Source organism: Vulpes lagopus, chromosome 3 (assembly GCF_018345385.1).
Source record: "Vulpes lagopus strain Blue_001 chromosome 3, ASM1834538v1, whole genome shotgun sequence".
Taxonomy (NCBI): Eukaryota; Metazoa; Chordata; class Mammalia; order Carnivora; family Canidae; genus Vulpes; species Vulpes lagopus.
The window spans coordinates 75,212,019-75,230,602 of NC_054826.1; positions in this window are offsets into that span (position 1 = coordinate 75,212,019).

Here is an 18,584-nt window from a genome sequence, read left to right on the forward strand (position 1 = left end):
AATAAATTAGAATAAAAATAGATAAAGAAAAGAAAAGAAAAGAAATAACAAATGTTGACAAAGATGTAGAATAAAGGGAACACTCATGCATTGTTGGTGGAAATGCAAATTGATGCAACTAGTATGGAAAACAGTATGGGGGTTCCTAAAAATTTTAAAATAGAAATACTATATGATCCATTAATTCCACTATTGCATACTTACCAAAAGGAAATGAAAACACTAATTTGAAAAGATATATATTTATTGCAGCATTTATAATAGCCAAAATACAGAATCAACCAAAGTGTCCAAATAAATGAATGCATAAAGAAGATATACTGTGTATGTACAATGGAATAATATTCAGCCATAAAAAAGAATGAAGAATTGCCATTCACAACAGCATGGATGGACCCAGTGGGTATTATTCTAAGTGAAATTAGTCTGAGAGAGAAAAACAAATGACATATGATTTTATTTGTATGTGGAATCTAAATAACAAAACAAAATAACAAGCAAACAAAAAAATAGAAACAGTTCCATAAATACAGAGAACAAATTGGTGGTTGCCAGAGGAAACGATAAAATAAATTAAGGGGGATTAAGAAGTACAAACTTACAGTTATAAAATAAATAAGTCACGAGACTGAAAAGTATAGCTGAGGAAACATAGCCAAACAAAGATCTATTCACATTTCAGTGTAGGGCTCTTAAAACGCAAACAAGTAGAAGTTACAGTATGTATGGTGATAATTTCTACGGAGAAAAATAGAGAAGTTAGAGGGATTGGAGGTGTCTAGCTTCTACATAGAGGTCCGGTTTTGAATAACATGTTTTGGAAAGGTCTCCATGAGAAGTTTTAACTTTTGAGCAAAGGACTGAAGCATGTATCTGTGATATTAACATTCTAAGCAGGAAAAAAAAAGCAAATGCAAAGGACCAGAGTCAGTGGGCATCTCTGAAATGTTCAAATGGGAAAAAGACAAATAGGACTGCAATCTAGAGAGGAAGGCGAAGTGGTTGGAAGTGAGCTCAGAAAGTAATGAGCTACCAGATTTTGTAGGTTTAGAGATCACTGTAAGGACTTGAAATTCTGCTCTTAGTGAAATGGGGAGCCATTAGAGGATTTTTTTTTTTATTTATTTATGATAGACACAGAGAGAGAGAGAGAGAGAGAGAGGCAGAGACATAGGCAGAGGGAGAAGCAGGCTCCATGCACCGGGAGCCCGACGTGGGATTCGATCCGGGGTCTCCAGGATCGCGCCCTGGGCCAAAGGCAGGCGCCAAACCGCTGCGCCACCCAGGGATCCCCCATTAGAGGATTTTGAACAGGATGGATATCATCTTATATATTAAAATAATTTATCTGGTCTCTGTTGAAGATAGACTGTTGGTGAGATAAGAATGGGAGCCTTAAGTTGCTATTACCCAGGAGGGAAATAATGATGGCTTATACCAAGATGATAATGATATAAGTGATAAGTTGTATGAATTTGGATTTTTCAGGTCAAATTATTTGCAAACAGATTAAATGTAGGGTGAGGGAAATAGACAAGTGAAGGATGATTCTAAATGATTTTGCCCTGAACCAAAGTGGATGGCCTTTGCATTATTTAAGAAGGAGAAACTGAGGGAGGAGCAACTTAGAGAAGAAAAATGAGGAATTGGCTTTTGTGCATGTTAAAATTGAGATCTCTATTTATTAGATACCAAGTGGAGATATTAAAACTCAACCAATCTGGAATATGTATTTGAGGTATGTATTTGGCTGAGGTATGTATTTAAGGATGATTAGTATGTGGGTGGTATTTAAAGCCATGAGGCAGATGAGACCTCTAAGTTGGTACGAGTAGATAGAAAAACAAAGGAGCTCAATCATTGTGTTGGGATCATTCTACCATTGAGATTGGGGGAATCAGGAGAATCTGTAGAAGTGCAAAGGAGTAGCCAGTAAGGTAGGAAAAACCAAGATTGTATGGTGCCCTTCAAGCCAAAGTATTTCTAGAAGGATGGAATGATCACCTGTGTTAAATAGTTCTGATAAATTAAGTAGAACATGAAGACTGACAACTGATCTTTAGAATTCCCAATGTGAAAGACATTGGCTTTGGTAAGAGAAGTGTCTTTATCAGTCTTCATCAATAGTCAGATCAGGAATCCACACACAAGTGCATCTCCTCTCCTCATTAGTTCCAACTCAGCAATCTAGCTTTCACAGCCTTTGTAAAGATGAAAAAATAATCTTTCTCTTTCTTTTCCCTTTCCTTTTTCTATTTCCCTATACACCTGTCTCTTCTCCTTTCACTCTACATTTTGCCTCTTCCTAAATAGAAAAATAATATAATGGTTCAAAATCTAAAAATGTCAAGGGAACAAGTATCCTTTACCTCTAAATTTCTAACAGTTTCTCAATGTTTTCCTTCAGAATACTGACAACTGTCAACATCCACTTCTTATTATCTTTGCTTATCCACAGGAAGCAGGTTTTAGAATAAAACATGCAACATGCAACTTTTTTTTACCTAGCAAGTAATTGCAAATTATATTTCCACTATGTTTTCATTTCAAATGCACTATATATTAAACAAATATTAAAGGCCCTTCCTGGACTTTTGGGGGACAAGAACCATATATTTTGTTCTAATTACCCTCCTTATCATATGCCTTGTATAGTGATTTGCATTTGGTAGGACTTCAATTAATATTTGTAAAATTGAATTAGTATTTTTTCTATGGATAAATGGTTAGTTTCAAAAAGCTTACCTGCAACTGAATTATAGAATACAAACTACTTACAAGATATAGATATGCTGTATGTGCCAAACTTTGCCTCATAGAGCAATAAGAGTGGTGGTAAGGAGACAAGCATACATGATGTCTCCAAATAAGGGATTAAAAATCAAATGGAGGAAGATATAAGTGGACCAGGTGAAGGACCTAGGGGAAAAAACCAACATGTCCTGTCTAAGGGGAGTTGCTACTCAATGTTAAATAAATGTAGCTATGTAAGAAGTCAAGTCTAGTGTTGCTGGGTCATCCTATATCTTAAGAGAAGTTGGACATTCAAGTGATCTGAGTTTTTAAATGTTGGCTATGAATCCAATCTTCTTAAATGGGGGTGGAGAGGGGCCAAAAGCAACAGAAATGTTCATTGAAGGCTATTCTACAGATTTGTCACCTCTGCCCTAAATAGGCATGAAAACTTCTGAGGAAAGGAACTAGTTTTAAAAAATAGCTCAGCTTGCTGCCTGTCACCCATCTATATGGCCCTAGGATATTTCATAGATGGTGGGGAGATAGGATTGCTACCATCCTTCTAAAAGATTTATATTAAGGAGGCTACATTAAGTTTCATAAATTACATCATTCAGTAGGAACTATACCTCCATCTATATATCTACAGATACCAAGTACTTCTTTTAATGAGATACCATTCAGACTGCCTGAGATGTCCCCAGTAAGCGATCTACATGCATGTTCTATTATTACCTCATAAATACTCAGCATCATGGAAGGCTTTCCTATTTTTAGTTCTTTCATAGATTATTCATGAAGAGTTGTAGACCGTCTGTGAAATTTCACTAACCTTTCTTCAATTCTCCCAAAGTAGTGGATTCCTTTTTGTGTACCTCTGTCTTCTGGAAACTGTTTCCTTCCTGTTCTGTTTCATTGAGCTGGAATCATCTTGGATGAAAAATAGGCTGGCATCCTCAAAATACCAGTGTATGTGTGTGTGTGTGTGTGTGTGCGCGCGCGCGTACACACACACACACTCATGTTGCAGCACTGTGGGGCTGGAAACTGGCTTTAAAATTTGTCCTAAAAACCAGGGTCATAAACTCAAATGTAATTATTTATCTTCCTCTTAAACAAGAGAAAAGCTTTTTTTAAAGCTCCCTAATGCATTTATTGGCTTTGCCCTGATGGAAGTAATTTGAACATATCCCTAAAGCATTCACCTCATTTCAGGGAGAATGTGGTTCTGGGATTGGGCACAAACCTAAATACAGCATGGTTTTGTGCTAAACTATATTGACAAGTGAGAAGGTCTCTTACTCCCCACTGTTCCAAGGTATAATGTAACATTGAAATACATTCTACTCTCCCCTAGCATTTTCCTTTCACAGGCCCTAACCTCTTTTCTTAAACTAACCCTAATACCCTAATCCTGGGGAAGGGCAGAGGCCAACCTATTATTTATTTATTTATTTATTTATTTATTTATTTATTTATTTAAATTTCCTAGCACATGCAAGCAAATGAGCCAGAGTGAAGAAAGCTTTAGTGGGGGATCATATGGCCTCTGTGGGGATCAGGCAACTCTCCAGCTCTCAGTGGTTGTTCTAATCCTAACCTCCTGCTGGCTGGAGAATTCTTTTCAGATTTTTGGGTTGCTTTCACATAAGTGATATTATCCAATGTTTCTGGCTATCATGTATGTTTGGGGAACAGAAGAGGCACTGATTATGACCCTTTAACAGGTGAAAAAAAAAAGACCAGAGTTAAATGGTGGTGGAAGGAGAACCAGAAATAGTTCTCTTGGATCACCCCATAGAGCCTCTTTGCTATTTGTGGCTACTTTTCCTAGACCGATCCAGCTGCAAACAGACAGCATATTCCAGCTTAGAGACGTGTCCTTTTCTCTTCCTGGAAGGTTCTTCACACAGAGGGCTGTCTTCACACCATTTAACATCAACTAAGATGCCACTGTACAAAGAGGCCTTTCCTGACCACTCTGTCTAATGTCATTCTCACTTCTCTGCCAGTCACTCAATCACAAGATATTTTCCCCTTGATAGCACTGAAAATATCTTCTCCATTTACTTTTTAAGTGTATGTCTCTATCTACCCTCATACTATGTACCATGAAACCCAAGAGGATGTCTCTCTTTTTCATTCTTGTGTCTCGAAAACTTAAAACAGTGCATGCACTTTGAAAATATTCAATAAATATTTGCTAAATGACTTCCCAATGATTTGATTTACTATATACTTTAATCAGTAAAATTCAAAAAAATCACAATAAATGGGAAAGGTATTGTATGAAAAATCAGAAGACTGGGGTTCTAGTAGGAGTCCCCACTACTTAAAAGTGGCCAAAATCTAATATATTGGTTCCTGTATGGCAGCATATGGTTGAGACATCCTAGGCCACCTACATCATTACTTATAGCTTCCCCCTTGAACTCTCATGTCTCATCAACCAATTCTCTTCCTGAATTAAGAACATTACCATTTCCTCACAGTGAAAACTTCTAGTAATACCCATTCTTAACCATAGAGAAAAGAGAAAATAGCTTTACCAAAATCATTGGCTCAAATATTCCAAACTTAAATAGCCTATGAGGTAATATATTTCCTTAATTCTTAACTCTTAAAGTCCTGATCCTAACTGACTGTAGAAGGCCCATTTTTTCCCAGGTTTTCTTGCCCACATGTCTCTAGGAAACTCTAGAAAAACTTAGTATGATTCTCATATATATCCTAATTGTGGCTCACTATCACAGCCAACCAGTTGGCCTCATGCTACTGGTCTGTTCCTTCACAGATTTCCTCTTACCATCTTGAAATCATTTTCTGTCCAGACACTATTGCCTAACACTGAGTCATTTTGCCTCTGCTTTGGTAACAGACCTTTCGTCAGGTCTCCATGACTGTGGAGACTAAGATGTAGTCTCAGCATGTGCTAGAGACAGACAAGAATAGCAACAATAAAGAACTTAAAGGCAATATAAGTTGTCACTACTCTCAGAATTCACTAAACCTTTCTCTAGGATCTTCATTGATTTTTTTCTCTTCACCATTTCCTTCTTTTTGCCTACTTTGAGTTTGCTTTATTCTTTTCCTACATTCTTCAAGTGGAAACTTAAATAATTAATTTTAGACCTCTTTTTCAATATAAGCTTTTAAAGACATAAATTTCACTTTTAGCAGTGCTTTAACTGCATCTCACTAATTTTGATATGTTGAGTTTTCATTCAGTTAAAAATATGATCTAATTTCCCTTGTGATTTCTTCCTTTATAAGTTAACTAGAAATGTATAGCTTCATTTTCAAGTATTTGGGGATTTCCCAGATAGCTTTTTTGTTATTTATTACTAGGTTAATTTTAAAATCTTTTGGTTAGTTGAGGTTTATTCTATGGTCCAGAATAGAGCCTACCTTAAAGAATGTTCAATGTGCACTTTAAAGAATATGTATTCTCCTGCAGCTGGGTGAAGTGTTCCGTATGTGTTCTATACATTCAATTAGGTAAAGCTAGCTGATAGCATTTGTGTTCTAAATAAATATCATTGTTTCTAATTGTTCTAAAAAGAAGGGAGTTTAGAATTCTCCTACTATTATTATAGATTTGTCAATTTATTCCTTCCAATTCCATCACTTTTTACTCCATGCATTTTGTATATTTATTATTAGGCCCACACATATTTAGGATTATTAAGTTTTCACATAAGTGCACTTGTTCATTATTATAAATTCCCCTTTATCGCTTATGATTCTTTGTTCTGAAGTTATCTTTGTCTAATAATATAGCTAATTTATATTTCTTATACTACTTGCATGCTATATCTTTTTGTGTTCTTTTGCTTTTAACCAATATCTATCTTTTTAAAAAGATTTTATATTTTTATCTGAGAGAGAGAGCATGAGTGGGGCAAAAGGAGAGGGAGAAGCCGACTCCCAGCGGAGCAGGAAGCCCAATGCCAGGCTCAATCCCAGGACTCCAAGATCATGACCTGAGCCAAAGGTAGACGTTTAATCCACTGTATTTCCTATAGATGCATATTTTTGGGTCTCACCTTTATCCAGTTTGACAATTTCTGCCTTTAAACAGGAATGTTCAGAATATTTAAATTGAATGTAGCTATCAATAGGTTTGGTGTAAATCTACCATCTTGTTATATATTTTGCATTTATTCCTTCTGTTCCTTATATCTTTTACCCCTTTTCTGCCCTTTTAAGGTTGGCTATGTTTTATGACTTTATCTCTACTGTTTATTAATTAGCTCTTTGTTTTACTTTTATATTTTAGGCTGGTTGGCTCTATAGTTTACAAATGCATCTTTTACTCATCAAAGTTTACTTTCAAATATCATGCCACTTCACATATAATGTAAAAACATTGCAGCAGTGAACTATGAAATGCCCATTGAATACTCTGTGCTAATATAGTAAATCAATTTACTTCTACAAAAATTATGACCACCCCGTTATAGTTGTTAATTTTGCTTTAAATACTGCATTCCATTAAAAGATTTTGAAACAATGGGTTAAAAGTCATATGTATAGTCAAGTATTTACCACTTTCAACATTTTCATTCTTTTGTATAGATCCAAATTTTAGGCATATTATTTCAGCCTGAAAAAAAAACATACTTTAACATTTCTTATAGTTAAGGTCTTCTGGCAATAAATATGCTCAGCTTTGGTGTTTCTGGAAAGGTCTTTATTTTACCTTCGTTTGTGAAGAACAGTTTTAGTGAATATAAAATTCTACATTGACACTTTAATTTTAGCATTTTAAAGATGTTGTACCACTCCCTTCTGGCTTATGTCGATTCTCACAAAAAGTAGGTGATATTTCTTATCATTAGTCCCTTTACATAATTTGTCTCTTATCTCTAGCTGCTTTTAAGATTTCTCTCTAACACTGGTGCTCTGCAATTCAATTATGGTGTACTTTGAGGTGTGTGTATGTGTGTGTGTTTCCTGAGTGGTGTCTATTTACCTTCTTAAATCTATGAGTTAATAGTTCGCATCTAATATGGAACATTTTTGTCATTATTTCTTCAATATATTTTTGTCCTTTTTTTCTCTTCTCTCCTTCTGAGATTCTACTTACAGTTTTGTTAGATCACTTGTTAACCCTGAACAAGGCTCTGTTTACTGCTTTCAACATTAGTTCTGAAGCTCTGTTTACTGCTTTCAACATTCTTTCTCTCTGTGCTCCTCTTTAGCTAATATTTGTTGCTATTTCTTCACATTCATTGATCATTTCCTCTGCAGTAACTAATTTAGTGTTAATACCACCTAGTGAAATTTTCATTTCAGATATCTTTCACCTTAAAAGTCATTTTGATTTCTCTTTTAAATCTTCCATTCATCACCTGACCATGCCCTATGTTTCTTCTAAATACTTGAGCATATGGGGCATACTCATAGTGGGCATTTTAACATTGTTGTTTGGCAATTTCATAATTTCTATAATTTTTTAGTCTATTAATTTTTACTAATTTTTTTCTCATTTGAATTTTTTATTTTTATAAAACTATCTCTTCTCCCCCACAAACATGGAAGAAACATAAGCTCCTGAAAAGAGGGGCAAATATCCCTTGCACAGCAGCTTGTAGAGAATATCCAGTTCTGGGAAGAAAAAAAGGGCAAAGAATTCAGGATACAGAGAGGTCAAAGTCCCCCATTCATTAAAGTGATGATACAGGCCTCCAACTCATATCTCTTACAGGCCAGGAGACAGAAGGCCATTATCTTATATTACTTTTGGCCCATCAGTGAGCCCTGCATCTCTTTATATTGCTAATCCATGAATACCACCCACTAGGGGTTGTTGTAGTCAGGAAGTGTAGGGCTATAGTTCTTCTTCATGTCAACTGAGCCTTCATTATTTGTTTTAAAGTGACTCTCTTTACTAAAATTAAGAATGAAAAATTTCTTGACCAGGTTTCCATATTCCATGGGCAAGTAGAATGGAATATGATATATTCTGCTCCGTATCCACTCCCGTAGCTTCTTGAAGTTCTGTCTATCAAAAGGCAGGGATTCCCTGAACAGTATATATAGGATGACTAGAGCTCTATACATATACTTTAGATCCTTGGTGTACTTTTGAAACTGGAAGAGTTCTAGGCCAGCATGGGAGGAGGGGCTGTCACAGAAAGTATCTACAAGCAATACATTTTTTGGTGGCAGTTCTGTATATCAGACACTGACAAAATTTGCTCAGGCCTCTTTCTCTTATACACTACTGAAGGAGTTCCACTGAGCTTCATCAATGACTTTCTCAGACACCTCTTTTTGAGTCAAGAGGTGTTAGACTAACTTCTTCTTTATGTAGTTACCATTACTGATAATCTCAAGGAGTCAATAGTTGGAATGCAGGTCTCCTTCTCAGTAGATATGAAAGAGAGGCCTGGCAATATTATGAACTTACTGCTAAACTAATCTTGAAGGTATCAAGAAATCAGATTAAAATTGAGGTAAGTTGATGAGAAGCTTTGTCCAATTCAGTTAAAAAAAAAATCACTTCTAAAGCCCATCTAACAAACTGATCTTTTAATGGAATCAAAACAAAATGCCAAACAAAAATAAAAATAGACAAAATAAATACAAACTAAATTTTAAAAGAAAAGACTGAGAAAATATAAGTAGGAAAAAAAGAAGAAAAAGAAAATAAAAAAGACAAGAACAAATTGGAAAATGAAGAGTAAATGAAAAAGAAAAATTAACAACAAATAAATACATTTTAAACACCCACAATGACAACAAAGAAAGCTAAATTTGGTCAAAGTCCCTCAAGTCACTGAAAACCATCTTCTTGGACTAGAATAATCAAAACCCAGGTCCAAAAAATTAAAATCATATAAATCATCTTTTCCAGCCACAATGTTATGAAACTAGAAATCAATTACAAGAAAAAAAAAATCTGGAAAGAACACAAATATAAGAAGGCTAACTAATATGTTACTAAACAGTGAATGGGTCAACCAAGAAATCAAAGAGGAAATTAAAACATACATGGAAACAAATGAAAATAAAAATATAATGCTCCAAAATCTTTGGGACACAGCAAAAGGATTTCTAAGAGAGAAATTTATAGCAATACAGACCTAGCTCAAGAAATGAGAAAAATCTCAAATAAAGACCCTAAACTTACATCTAAAAGGGCCAGAAAAAGAATAAAGTCCAAAGCTAGAATAAGGAAGGCAATATTAAAGCAGAAATAAATAAAATAGAAAATAAAAACAATTTAAAAGGTCAGTGACACCAGGCGATGGTTCTTTGATCAACAAAATTGATAACCTTTTAGCCAGACTCATCAAGGAAAAAAAAGAAAGGACTCAAATATATTATATCAGAAGTGGAAAAGGAGAAATAACAACTGAAACCACAGAAATAGTAAGTTTTATAAGAGAACATTATAAAAAATATATGCCAATAAATTAAACAACCTACAAGAAATGGACAAATTCCTAAAAATATATAATCTTCCAAAACTGAAACAAGAAGAAATAGAAAATTTGAACAGACCAATTACTAGTGATGATATTGAATCAGTAAACAAAAAACCCCCTGAAAATTAGGATGAGATGGCTTCACAGGTTAATTCTACCAAACATTTTAAAAAGAGCTAATACCTATTCTTCTCAAGCGATTCCAAAAAACAGAAGAGGAAGGAAAACTTCCAAATTCATTCTATGAGGTTATCATTACCTCATAAATACTAAAGATACTAAAAAAAAGACAAAGATACTAAAGACAAGACAAAAACAAAAACAAAAATTCCAGGCTAGTATCTCTGATGAATATACATGCAAAAATACTCAACAAAATATTATCAAATTAAATTCAACTATATGTTAAAAAGCATTCACCACAATCAATTTAGATTTGTTCCAGGGATGCAAGTGTAGTTCAGTATTTGCAAATCATCCAATGTGATAAATCACATTATCAAAGAAAGATTTTAAAAAGATAGGATTATCTCAATAGATGCATAAAAAGCATTCCACAAAATAAAATATCCATTCATTACAAAAACTCTGGAAAAAGTGGATTTAGAGGGAACATACCTCAACATAATAAAGGCCAAATATGAAAAATCCACAGCAAACATCAGGGTCGTTGCTGAAAAACTGAAAGTTTTTCCTCTAAGATCAGAAACAAATCAAAGATGTACATTCTCATCACTTTTACTCAACATAGTACTGGAAGTCCCAGCTGCAACAATCAGAGAAGAAAAATAAACAAACAAACAAACAAACAAATAATAAATAAATAAATAGATAGATAGCTTCCAAATTGGCAAAGAAGTAGAACTATCATTATTTGCAGATGACATGATACTATATACAGGAAACCCTAAAGAATCCACAAATATTATAATTGATAAATAAATTTAGTAAAGTTGCAAGATACATAATTAGCATGTAGAAATCTGCTGCATTTCTATATATTAAAAACAAAGTAGCAGAATGAGAAATTAAGAAAACAATCCCATTTACAATCACATCAAAACTAATAAAATACCTAGGAGTAATTTAATGAAGGAGGTGAAAGATCTATACTCTGAAAACTATAAAACATTGGTGAAAGAAATGCAAGATGACCCAAACAAGTTAAAAATTATTTCATATTTGTGCATTGGAAGAGTAATATTGTTAAAATGTTCATACAACCCAAAGCAATCTACATATTCAATGCACTATCAAAATATCAGAAGCATTTTCACAGAACTAGAACAAATAATATGAAAATTTGTATGGAACTACAAAAGATCACAAATAGCCAAAGCAATCCTAAGAAAGAACAAAGCTGGGATATCACAATCCCAGATTTCAAGATATACTACAATGCTATAGTAATCAAAATAGCATAATATTAGCATAAAAATAAGCACACAGGTCAATGAAGTAAAAGGGATCCTAGAAATAAACCCATGCTTATATAATCAATTAATTTTGACAATGTAAGCAAGAATATACAATGGGGAAAAGACCATTGTATATGTGTTCAATAAATGACACTGCACAGCTACATGCAAAGAATGAAACTAAATTACTTTCTCATGCCATACACAAAAATAAACTCAAAATGGGTTAAAGATCTAAATGGGAAACCTGAAACCATAAAACTCCTAGAAGGAAACATAAGATAGTAAATTCTTACATATAGGCTTCAGCAACATTTTTCTATATATAATCTCCTCCGGCAAAAAATTTAAAAGCAATAATAAACTATCGGCACTACACCAAGATTAAAAAGCTTTTGCACAGTGAAGGAAAGGAAACAAAACAAAAAGGTAACCTACTGAATGATATTTGTAAATGATATATGATATATCCAATAGGAAATTAACGTGCAAAATATGCAAAGAACTTACACAAATCGATACCAAAAAAACAAATAATCCAATTAAAAAATGGGCAGATGACCTGAAGACATTTTTTCAAAGACATACAAATGGCCAACAGACACATGAAAAGGTACTCAGCATCACTCACCATCAGAAAAAATGCAAACCAAAACCACAGTCAGATCACCTTACACCTATTGAAATGGCTAGATTCAAAAAGACAAGAAATAACAAATGTCGGCGAGGATGTGGAGAAAAAGAAACCCTTATGTACTGTTGGTGGGAATGCATATTGGTGTAGCCACTGTGTAGTCACTGTGGAAAACCATACTCAACCATAAAAAAAAAGGAGATCTTGCCATCTGTAACAACATGGATGGATCTAGAGCATATTAGGCTAAGTGAAATAAGCCAGACAGAGAAAGAAAAATACCATATGATTTCACTTGTATGCGGAATCTAAAAAAGAAAAAAGAAAGAAAAAAGAAAAATCAAACACACTCTCTAATATAGAGAATAAACTACTGGTTGTCAGAGGGGAGTTGGAGGGGAGATGGGTGAAATAGATAAAGGAGATTAAGAGTAGAAACCTCCAGTTATAAAATAAATATCATAGAGATAAAAAGTATGATATGGGGAATATAGTCAATAATATTTTAATAATGCTCTATGCTGACAGATAGTGACTATACTTATCACAATGAGCCCTGAGTAACATAGAATTGTTGAATTAATATGTCGTAGTCCTGAAACTATATAACACTGTATGTTAATTTTACTTCAACAAAACTGGTCACATCTGGAAATAATTCATAGTATCATATTCAGTTTTTGGCTTTACAAATCCTTCAGTCCTTTAAAAAATTATGGAGGAGCTCCCGCAAATTTTGGGTTTTTTTTTTTTTGTGGAAAATTGCTGTTGATGTTTAACTTATTAGAACTAAATACCTATAGGATGTTTCTGTAGCCTTTTCATTTCTAATTTGAAAAGCTGCAATAATTTGGATGTTTTAAAGAACTCATAATGTCTACAATTTCAATTACAAATTCAATTCCTTTTTCTTTAAATTCTGAATAATTGGTCTCAAAATGATACCTCAACTTAATTGGCATCAACCCCAGCTTTATTGGCATCCTGATGCTATACAAAAATGTTCTGTTGCATAAGATACAATAAGGTACAGTATTACTATCTATAAAGCTGAGTGGAAGGTAACTTTCACCATCTTTTATTTATTTCCTGCCCAGGTCTGTTTCCTCAGAGATCCACAAAACTCCTTTCCCCACCTTCTTTAACTTTGGTCAAAATGTCATTTTCTTAGTGCTTTCTCTACTTGGTCTTGCAACACTCACTGCACAACCTATCCACTACTCCTAATTATTGCTTTCCATCTATTGTAGGAATTTTTCAAATACATATAAAATTAAATAAAATAGTATAAAGATTCTTCCTCATATATTTATCATCCAACAACAAGAATTATCAAATTTTTGCAACCCAATGTTATCTTACCCACAAATATTTCAGTCTACATCTTTAAATGACAACTACTTTTATTTCTTTGGAAATGCAGCCTCAACGCCATCATCAAAACTAACAAAATTAACAATACCATATATTATCAGTCCATTTTCTAAATCCCCACTTGTCTTAGAGGTGCCTTGGTACGGTTAGTATCTTTGAATAAAAGCCCAAACAAAATGTACAAAGGACTTTATTCTCTACCACAGCAATATCATCATTCAAAATACCACATATTTTATTTGATTATTGTCTTTCTGTTTCTCTTATAGAATATCAACTCCACAATATCAATTGTCAATGTTAACTATATTTTCTTTTTCCTTTTTTTTTTAGTGGCTGATGTAGAATTTGCAGTGTACATTTACAATTAATTCAAGTCTCCTTTCAAATAATACTACTATTTTATGGGTAGTATAACTACCTTTTTTTTTTTTAAATTTTTTAAATTTATTTATGATAGTCACAGAGAGAGAAAGAGTGAGAGGCAGAGACATAGGTAGAGGGAGAAGCAGGCTCCATGCACCGGGAGCCCGATGTGGGATTCGATCCCGGATCTCCAGGATCGCGCCCTGGGCCAAAGGCAGGCGCCAAACCACTGCGCCACCCAGGGATCCCTAGTATAACTACCTTATAACAGAGTATATATAATTCCTCCTTTATAACATTGCCATCACCCACTTCACTTATCTATAAGCTATAATCACTAAACATATCGTTACTATCATTATTTTGAACAAACCATTATTTGTTAGGTCAATTAAAAATAAGAAAAATATAAGATTTTATTTTACTTTTTTCCCAACATTTTTCTTTTCTTTATATAGATCCAAATTTCTGACCTATATATAGTACTTGCCTTCCTTCTGAAGAATTTCTTTTAACATTTCTAGTAAGGGAGATCTTGGATTTCCCTCAATTTCGGCTTGTCTGAAAAAGTTTTATTTCTCCTTTACTTTTAAAGAATAATTTCACTGGATATAACATTCTTGTATCATTTGATATTTTTTTCATCCAACGCTGTATTTCATTCTGTACTTCTGTTGCTTTTTTGATTGCTGAAGAGAAATCTGACATAATTATTATTTTTGCTTCTCTACAGGTAATGAATCATTTCCTCTGGGTTCTTTCAAGATTTTCATTTTTCTTTGGTTTTCTGAGATTAGATATGATATATCCAAGTTTTCTTTTTTTAAATATTTGTCCTGCTTAATGTTCTCCTAACTTCCTGGATCTACAGTTTGGTATATATCATCAAGTTTAGAAAATTTTCAGTTTGCTTGGCTTTGTTGTGAGAATAAGAGTGATAGCTTCCAAGCTCTTTACCTGCCAGATAAGAAACTGGATATATCCTCACTTATTTTTATCCTGGTTATGTACTAAACTTTTCTAATTCTTGTCATGCTGAAAAATTTTTCTATTGATTCCTGGACATTGTGATTTTATTTTTTTGGAATGCTAGAGTCTGTTATATTTCTTTAATGAATTTTGAATTTGGTTCCTGAAGATATTTAAATAATTTGCACATTAGTTTCATCCTTTCAGGTTTTGTTTTTAAGCTTTTTGATCATGAGCCTAGACTAGTTTTCTCTTTATAAACTTTTAATGAATGTTCTTTGTATTCATCTAGGTTTCTCTATCATAGTTTGGGATTTAAATGATTCCAAGTCCTGTGTAAATTCTGAGAGTTATTTGGCTGACAACTCCCATCCCTATGCAGAAACTGTTTTTTCCTCAGAAGTTATTTTTTGTCCTGCTTCATGAATGTTACTCTTGCACATGCAGGTGGTTGTTCAGTCAAGGCCTCAATGACAGACATAAGCATACTTCTGGGGCTATTTCCCTGCATATATCTCTCATAAATTCTAGTCATGCCAGCCTTTCTTAACTCCAATCTCTGAGTATCCAACTCAACAAGACTCCTGAGCTGTTTGGATTTCTACTCCCTGTGCCACAACTTGAAAATGTTTTCAGGCATAGAACCAAGGCAATTGTACCATTTACTTCATTTGTTCATCTTCTTTCAAAAATCACAGTCCTGCATTGTGTTTGATATCTGAAAACAATTGTGTCATATATTTTGTCCAGCTTTCTAATTATTAACAATAAAAGATACAAGGTGAAACAGAGTGGCAGAGTTCCATGAACATAGCTAGATAACTATCAAATCATCTTAAATACTGCAGTAATCAACTTGAAGATTGAAAGAACAAACTCCACAACTAAAGGAAGAGAAGAGTTCACATCAAAGAAGGTAGGAGGTGTGGAGACATGGTTTAAGGGTGAAATGGATTGTGGGTGCTGTAGAGGGGATGGAGATGTGACCACACACACACACACAGAGAGAGAGAGAGAGAGAGAGAGAGAGAGAGGAATGCACAAGGAGAACATTTCCCAAAATGTTGTCTTGGGAAACAAGAAGAGCTGAATTTCATGAGTTTTTGCAACCAGTGGGGATTAAAGCCTAGAGTTTTGAAGGTCAGCAGGCTTGACTGGGGTAGATCACAGGGGGGAAACTCTGCTCCTGGAGGGAAGGTTAAAAAAAAAAAAAAAAGAAACATGGGAGGCAAACAGCATGGAAACAGTGATCTGAAGAATGCCTGAGGCACACAATGGAGAGATCATTTGCTCTTCTCAGAGTGTGTTCCTGAGAAGCAGCATTACCCAAGATGCCTCTCTGGAACAAAAGAGCTTGCCAGTGTCATTTCCCTTCCCCAACCCTCAGCATGAACACAGAGCCAATTGTGTGACACAGTCCAGCACTGACACAGGCTCCCTAATATGCTTACACCAAGCTGTGCCCCCTTTGCTCTGGTGAGACTGCCTTTCTCAATCAAACTTGCCTCAGTCCCAGCTCGATGGGCCCTTCCCCCAGAAAACTAACACAAAACCGTGCCCACACCACATTTCCCAACTAGAGAGCTCTGCAGGGCCTCAGTTCTGGTGGAGTTGGTTCCAGGTCTCATTTCACAAACAGACCAGAGCATGCCTAGTTAAACTCACCACACTCAAGTCAGAGACCAAACACTGCTCATAGCAGGAAAGAGAACCTCTGCAGATGACTGGCCTGAAGGATAAAGCTGCTGAAAGAAAATAGCAGATTGCATGCAACAAACATCAAGACAGTCCCTGAAGCTCCAGGCCCTAGGCATTACATGGCTTCTTCTTCATAAGGCTATTATGTTCAGGAGCAGGAGACATAAGTGGCTTTTCTAATACACAGAAGTAGGCAGAGACTTAGACAAAATGCCAAGATGAAAGAATTTATCCTAAATGAAAGAACAAGATGAGGTTACAGCCAGAGATCTAAAAGAAACAGATTAAGTAACATGCCTGATGGAGAATTTAAAATAATAAAGAATATTCACTGGGTTTGGGACACCTTGGGGGCTCAGTAGTTAAGTGCCTGCCTTTGGCCCAGGGCATAATCCTGGAGTTCGGGTCAAGTCCTACATTGGGCTCCCTGCATGGAGCCTGCTTCTGCCTCTGCCTAAAAAAGAATATTCACTGGGTTTGAGAAAATAATAGAAGACATAAAGGAGACCCTTAGAACAGAGATAAAAGAGTTTAAAAAGAACCAATCAGAGATGAAGAATGCAATAAATGAGATTGGAAACCAGCTTGATTCAATGAACAGCAGGCTAGAAGAAGCAGAGGAATAATTACTGACCTCGAAGAAAAAATAATGGAAAATAATGAGGCTAAATGAATGAGAGAAAGTAGAATATTCAACACAAGACCAGACTTAGGGAACTCAGTGACTCCATCAAATGTAATGACATTCGTATTATAGGAATCTCAGAAGAAGAGAGAGAAAAAAGGGCAGAAAATTTCTTTCAAGAAATAATAGAAAACTTCCCTTATCTGGGGAAGGAAGCAGACTTCCAGATCCCATAGGCACAAAGAACTCCCATCAAAATCAACAAAAGCAGGCCAACACCAAGACATATTATAATTAAATTTGCAAAATATAGTGCTAAAGAAAAAAATCTTAAAAGCAACAAGATAAGAGAAGTCCTTAACTTATAAGGGAAACCCACAAAACTAGCTGGAGATTTCTCAACAGAAACTTGGCAAGTGAGAAGAAAGTGGCATGATATATTTAAATTGCTGAATGGAAAAATTCTGCAGCCAAGAATACTCTATCCAGCAAGGCTATCATTCAGAATAAAAGGAGAGAGAGTTTCCCAGACAAATACAAACTAAAGGAGTTCATGACCACTAAACCAGCCCTGCAAGAAATATTAAAGGGTACTCTTTGAGTGCAAAGGAGAGACCAACAATGACAAAGACAAGAAAGCATCAGAGAATCTCCAGAAACAATGACAAAACAAGCAATAAAAATGGCAATAAATACACACGTATCAATAATTACTTTGAATGTAAATAGACTATATGCTCCGATCAAAAGGCATAGCATATCACAACGTATTTAAAAAAAAAAAAAACAAGACCCATCTATATGCTGCCTACAGGAGACTCATTTTAGACCCAAAGACATCTGCAGATTGAAAGTGAGGTGATGAAGAAACATTTATCATGCAAATGCATGTCAAAAGAGAGTGAGAGTAGCAATACTTAATTTAGACAAACTAGACTTTTTTTGTTCCCGTATCATTTTTATCCTGCTTTGGTATCAGGGTAATCCTGGCTCCATGGAATGATTTTTAATGTGTTCCATCTATTCCATTATTTGTAAAAGTTTTATAAAGACCATCATTAATTATTTATTTAAATGTTTGGTAGAATTCACCAATGAAACCGTGTCTTCTTGGGGTTTTCCGTGCTGGGAGATTTTTGATTCCTAATTCAACTTTCATGATTGCTATTGGACTAAGAAGATTTCCTATTTCTAAGAAGATTTCCTTATTTTTTAGATTCAATCATGGTAATTTGGATGTTTTTAGGAATTATCTGGTTTTTTTCCTGTTATCTGATTTATTATTATATGATTGTTTATAGTAATCTGTTATCACACAATGTATTTCC